This window comes from Artibeus jamaicensis, unplaced genomic scaffold (genome assembly GCF_021234435.1).
Source record: "Artibeus jamaicensis isolate MK-2021 breed Jamaican fruit bat unplaced genomic scaffold, CSHL_Jam_final contig_475, whole genome shotgun sequence".
In the NCBI taxonomy this organism is placed as follows: Eukaryota; Metazoa; Chordata; class Mammalia; order Chiroptera; family Phyllostomidae; genus Artibeus; species Artibeus jamaicensis.
This window is the reverse complement of record NW_026521852.1, coordinates 3,647,271-3,654,163: the sequence shown is the minus strand read 5'-3', so window position 1 is coordinate 3,654,163 and position 6,893 is coordinate 3,647,271. Positions and strand designations below refer to the sequence as shown.

The window sequence follows — 6,893 nt, the reverse complement described above, 5'->3', positions numbered from 1 at the left end:
TCCCCCTGCAATTGCTACACTGTTGTCCACATCCATTGGTTCTTTCTGTGTTCAGTGTTCATGGTGTCGTGGAAACGTAATTCACTAACAACCTAGGGGATCCAATAAAACTTTATTATTTTTTGGACAACTTTATGTTTGTCTGATGTTAGTAGTTGCCTCAGTGTTTGTTTGTTTGTTTGTTTGCTTGCTTAATTTCCCATATGCCTATCACAAGTTCACTTCAAATTCTCTATCAGAACAATAAAAGTCATCTCAATATATGGAAACCTTATTCTTTTCCTCATTGAAATTTCTTGGCATCCTTGTACTACATCATTTCAGTTACTGTATCTTTGTAGTCAGTTTCAAATTGGGAAGTATAAATCCTCCAGTTTATTTCTCTTTTTCAATATTGTTTTGGCAATTCTGGAAGACTTTCTTTTTCTCAACTAATTAACTTGGCAAGAACCTCCAATATTAATATTGAATAGAAGTCACGAGAGCAGACTTGCTCATCTTGTTCCTGATTTGGGGGGAAAGCACCCAGTGTCTCACCATTAACCATGTGGTTTCCATGGCCCTTTATCTGATTAAGGATCTTCCCTTCTCTTCCTAGGTTGTTGAGTGTTTTTATGACAAAAGAATATAGCATTTGTCAAATGGGTTTTTAAAATATATTTATTTCATATTTAAATAGGTCTCTTATTCTTAAATAAGTCCCTTTAACATTTCATGTTATAAGGGCTTGGTGATAATGAACTCCTTTAGCTTTACCTTGTCTGGGAAGCACTTGATCTGCCCTTCAATTCTAAATGATGGCTTTGCTGGGTAGAGTAATCTAGGTTGTAGATTGTAGGTCCTTATTTTCTATCATTTTGAATACTTCTTGCCAGCCCCTTCTTGCCTGCAAAGATTATTTTGAGAAGTAAACTGACAGTCTTATGGGAACTCCTTTGTAGGTAACTCTCTGCTTTTCTCTTGCTGCTTTTAAGATTCTTTATCTTTAACCTTTGGCTTTTTAATTATGATATGCCTTGATGTGGTCCTTTTGGGGTCTATCTTGTTTTAGGACTGTCTGTGCTTCCTGGACTTGTATGTTTATTTCCTGCACCAAATTAGGAAAGTTTTCTTTCATTTTTTCATATAAGTTTTTAATTTCTTGCTCGTCCTCTTCTCCTTCTGGCACCCCTATTATTTGAATGTTGGTACTTTTGAAGATGTCCCAGAGAAACTTTAGCCTACCCTTGTTTTTTTGGATTCTTTATTCTTCTTCTTGTTCCGATTCAGTACTTTTTTTCTTCTTTGTGTTCCAAATCATTGATTTGATTTTTGGCTTCATCCCCTCTACTGTTGGTTATCTGTAAATTTTTCTTTATTTCACTCAGTGTAAACTTCACTTCTGCCTGGGTTTTTGTTTTTGATTTTTAATGCTGTTGAAGCACCCAATGAGTTCCTTGGGCATCGTAATAACCAGTGTTTTTAACTCTTTAGCTGATAGATTGCTTATCTCTACTTCTTTTGGTTCTCATTCTGGAGTTTTGTTCTGTTCTTTTATTTGGGCCATGTTTCATTGTGTCCTCATTTTGGCAGGCTACCTGTGTTTTTTTCTGTGTATTAGGTAGACATGCTTTGACTCCCTATCTTAGTAGTGTGGCCTGTTGTAGAAAAGCATGCCTATAAGTAGGATGGGGCAGAGCCTTAGGTAATCGCCAGGGCAGGGCAACTTGAGTCACAGCTCTGTGGCTCTGTGTTGGGGAGGGCTCAGAGAAGGAACAATGCTGCTGCTTGACCTCTGGGGTTTTGTACGGGAGGGAGCTATCTCCTGCTACTTGCCTTGGTGCTAGTCGCTCCAATTTATCCCCATAGGCCACTAGTGCCCTTCCAGCTGTTGCCCTGGTGCTGCCCAGGGGAGTGAGTCTGCTTAAGTCCCAACCACCTCCACTGGTTTTTACAGCCAGAAGTTATGGCTTATATTCCTGACACTGGAAACTTCATGCTGTGTGATCTCGTGTGGGGTTGGCATCCCTTGCTCCCAAGGTATCCCTCCCAATTTTCATCTGCCACATGTGGGTGTGGGACCACCCATTCCATGTTTCCGCACCTCTCCACATCTCTGCCCCTCCTACCATCAGGATGAATGTGGCTTCTTCAATTCCTTGGTTGTTGGACTTCCACACAGCTCGATTTTCTGAGGATTCTGGGTGTTACTTGTTTTGTAATCTAGTTGTAATGTTTGTTGTGGTTGTGAGAGGAGGTGTGCCGTGTTTACCTACACACCTTGATCTTGAATGGAAGTCCTTCAAACTTTTTTAATTTTGAAATTTCTGCCATATATTTGTGTATGTGTAATATATATATATATATATATATATATATAAAATGTATATTTCCCCAGATCTCTATCTTATTTTTTATTGTTCTCTTTTATAGAATCCTGTTTTTGATTTATGGATAATATTTCCCTACATCCAAAGCTATTTTACATTAATTTTTTTTTGTTTTTCTTTGTGTATTTTCTCATTCTCTTTTTCCCCATTGTTTTTTTCTCTGGGGCGGACTTGTCTAGATGCTTTCCTCTTGTTTGTTGATCCCTGACAGCCCATTCAAATTAAAGAGAGACTTATAATCTGATTAGAAACTCAGCTAGGGGACTTCTGGCCAAGTCAAAGGCATAGGTAGATACACTGTGCCTCCTTGCACAACCAAAATAAGGACAAATTTAGAAACAAAATAATAACCACTACTGGCAGAAAATTGAACTGTATGGAAGTCCGACAACCAAGGAGTTAAAGTAGACACATTAATCCAGACCAGTAGGAGGGCTGGAGTTGGGCAGCCAGGAGGAGAGGGGTTGCGGTAAAAAAAAAAAAAAAAAAAAAGGTAGTGGCTTGCAGGCATTGGCGTGCAAGGAAGCAGCAAGCGGACCCAGCGAGGTGGTGGGTTATGGATGCGTGCAGCACATAAGTTGGCTGGCAGACCAGGTGGTCCTACATTTACACACAGATAAACCAGGCAAGACTAGGGAGTGAAACAGATCTCACAACCCAGGGTCCCATTGCAGGGGAAATAAAGCCTCACAACACCGATTGAAAACACCTGTGGGGATTGAGACTCCCAGCCTCATTGGAGAGTTGGTTGGAGAGACCCAGGGGGTCCTAGAATGTACACAAACCCACCCACCTGGGAATCAGCATCAGAAGGGCCTAGTTTGCTTGGGGGAAGTGATGGAAATAACTGAAATCTGGCAGAGAGCAGAGCAAGCACCATTGTTCCCTCTCAGACCCCTGTCTCACATACAGCGTCACAACCCAGTGACTTGGGTTGCCCCGCCCTGGTGAACACCTAAGGCTCCGCCCCTCACTACATAACAGGTGCATCAAGGCAAAAAAAAAAAAATGGCCTAAATGAAAAAACAGATCAAAGCCCCAGAAAAAATATAGCTAAGTGACGAAGAGATAGCCAACCTATCAGATGCACAGTTCAAGGCACTGGTGATCAGGATGCTCACAGAACTGGTTGAATTTGGTTGCAAATTAGATGATAAAATGAAGGGTACACTAAGTAAAGTAAAGGAAAATGCACAGGGAACCAATAGTGATGGAAAAGAAACTGGGACTTAAATCAATGGAGTGGACCAGAAAGAAGAAAGAAATAACCAAACAGAAAAGAATGAAGAAACAAGAATTCAAAAAAAGGAGGAGAGGCTTAGGAACTTCCAGGACATCTTTAAATGTTCCAACATCTGAATTATAGGGGTACTAGAAGGGAAAGAGAAGGAGCAAGTGGAAATCTTATCTGAACAAATAATAAAAGAGAACTTCCCCAATCTGGCAAAGGAAATAGATTTCCAGGAAGTCCAGGAAGCTCAGAGTGTCTCAAAGAAGGTGGACCCAAGGAGGAACACACCAAGGCACATCATCATTACATTAGCCAAGATTAAAATGAAGGAGAGAATCTTAGAAGCAGCAAGAGAAAAGGAGACAGCCACCTACAAAGGACTTCCCATCAGACTGTCAGTTGATTTCTCAAAAGACACCTTACAGGCAAGAAGGGGCTGGAAAGAAGTATTTCAAGTCATGAAAGGCAAGGACCTATATCCAAGATTGCTCTGTCCAGCAAAGCTTTCATTTAGAATGGAAGGACAGATAAAGTGCTTCTCAGATAAGATCAAATTCAAGGAGTTCATCATCACCAAGCCCCTATTATATGAAATGTTAAAGAGGCTTATTTAAGAAAAAGAAGATAAAAAATGTACAGTAAAATGACAGCAAACTCACTATTATTAACAGCCACACCTAAAACAAAAACAAAAACAAACTAAGCAAACAACTAGAACAGGAAGAGAACCACAGAAATGGAGATCACATGGAGGGTTAGCAACAGGGGAGTGGGAGGGGGAGAGATAGGAAAAAGGTACAGAGAATAAGTAGCATAGATGGTAGGTAGAAAATAGACTGGGGGAGGGTAAGAATAGTATGGAAAATGTAGAAGCTAAAAAAACTTATGAGTATGACACATGGACATGAACTAAGTGGGGGGAATGTGGGTGGTAGAGGGTCTGCAGGGTGAAGGGGAGTGAAGGGAGGAAATGGGACAACTGTAATAGCATAATCAATAAAATATATATTTTTTAAAATAATAAATTATAAAAGAAAAAGAAACTCAGACTTGTCAACTGGTGGGCTTCACGGGAGCGTTCCTCTTTTTGGGGGGTTATGGGTAGAAAGAGAGGACCAAATACAAATTTGTTTATTTTTTTCCCTTTCCACCATGAGAGTACTCTAATCTCCTGCCTGGGGGTGAGAGGTAGGTGTAGGAGGAGCTGCCTATGTCTGGAAGCCAGGTGGAGGTGAAGAAGACTGGGGATGACAGGGAACCCATTTCAGGATATCCACTGGTTTAATCCCTCTTTGCTCACTTTCTCCACCTGTGTCAGTATTCACAGGCACAAAGCCTCTCTCGTTCAGTCTCTTAAGAGAATAAGTTCCTCTCTTTTGCTAGGGTGGGATTGGGGTAGGCACCTAGTTCCAGGGGTGGGAGTCTGGATCTGGGCAATCTTTATGCGTCTTGTAAAGATTTTCACTGGTGGTGGCAAATCCCGAAGGGTGGCCGTGCCTTCATGCTGGCGCCAGTGAGGCCCTTACTGCCAAGGGAGCAGGGCAGGAGAGAGTTGGGTCCTAGGAAGGATGGCCCAGGTGCTGAGCCCTTGGCATGACCCTCCCAGGCTGGTGGCCAAGCTGCAGGGCACCCTGGACACCAGTGCTGTGGCAGCTGGGGAGGAGCCTGTGAACCTCCAGAGGCTACTGTGGACCTGGAAACCAGCTGAGACCCTGGCTCCAGAGCTCACCCCTGGGCCAGAAACTAACAAAGAGGCCCCCGTCTCCTGCATGCATGCCCAGGCCCCTACACCTCAAGGAGCTGGAGCTTCTGACCCAGAAACTTGAGAAGGCTGTGCAGGTGCAAAAAGGCATTTCTAAGGCTGGAGAGACAAGGCCTCTGGCCTGCAGTGTAGGTCCATTGCCTCTTCTCCTGTAACCACCACAGCCTCTGCCTCAGGCTTTAGAGAGAACCCCCACCAAGGGCATCTGGCAGCCCACCGTGCCTGCCAAGGCCCTCCCTAAGCTCAGGCTTCTATCAACCAGGGATCAGGCCTGTAAGGAGAGAGGGCCCCAGGCCTGGGACCAGATCTGGACCAGGCCTCTGGGACCAAGAAATAGCTCCATCAGCTGTACCGCAGGCCCCAGAATCTTTCACACTCAGGGAGAAGGAGACCCTTTTGCAGCTGCTTTCAGAAAGGCAGCTTCTCAGGACTTCCATCTGTGGGCCCAGCTCAGCTCTACACAGGCCAGTGACTCCATGGGTGCCACTCCATCCTCTGAAATCCAGTTCCTCAAAAAAATGCATATGACTTCAGGCTGGTCCATCTCCAGAGGCAGAGGCAGAGGCAGAGGTGGGGTGCTTGCAGAAGGCCTGCTTGCTGCAGAGATGGGAAATGGGGGAAGAGCTCACAACAGGCCCCATGGGCTAGAGGCCAAGTACCACTGCCTGCCCACCTTGGAGGGGCTGCAGGCCATGTGGGGCAGTGTCTCCTCAGGCTGCAGGAGCTATGGGCAGTGGTGGAACAGCAGCTGGCACCATGGCCTGAGGAGAGACACCCCAGGGCCTCATCTGGGGCCCCCACCCAGGAGCGGCAGACCCTGGCAGCCCTCAGGCTACAGGTGAGCGTATTGGACCAACAGATCCACCTGCAGAAGATCCGGAAGGCAGAACTTCTGGAAGGCAGAACTTCTCCCCTGGGTGAGCACACAGGAGCCACTGGGACCGCCCTGGCTGGTGCCATGCTATGCTGTGCACGGCCTTTTGGGAGAGGGAGGCCATTGTTTTCCTCCATCCAGTGAAATGAGCCTGCTGACTGAGCCCTTCCTGCTGCAGGACAAGCTGGTTCTGGGTCTGTTGCGGGGAGCATCCCTCTGTGGTCAGAGTTAAATAAACAGGGATTGAAGGGATTTTTGCTGGTGCAGTGGCCTGAGCCAAGATGCCTAAACTCCCCTGGAAAACCAGGTTTCCAAGGGGCAGGGACAGCCCCCTGGATCTTCCTGAGGACCTAGGTCCCTTCTCACAGTTGCTAAACCTGGTCAGGGCTGGCCCTCCACCGGCTTGGGGAGATCAGGGGCCTGTGGGAGACTTTTCTTAGCTACCTCTGTTTTCTCTCACTTTAGACTTCAAAGCTGCTTGTATGTAAAACTACTTTAGAAAGCATATATATTTACATCATACCCTCCCCCCAAAAAAGATTTCAGCCAATCCTCCTGTTTCAGCCTGACTCCACAACTCCCACTTCAGAAATACCAGGTACCGACTTCCGCCAAGATGGAGGCATAGGTGGATGTGCCGTGCCTTCTCACACAACC

At 45.2% G+C, this 6,893-nt stretch overlaps 1 pseudogene; it reads left to right on the top strand.

Annotated features, from left to right (window-relative positions):
* Window positions 1-5,168: 5,168 nt before the first annotated feature.
* LOC119056809 (tubulin epsilon and delta complex protein 2-like) lies at window positions 5,169-6,468 on the top strand (annotated as a pseudogene).
* The last annotated feature ends 425 nt before the right edge of the window (window positions 6,469-6,893 follow it).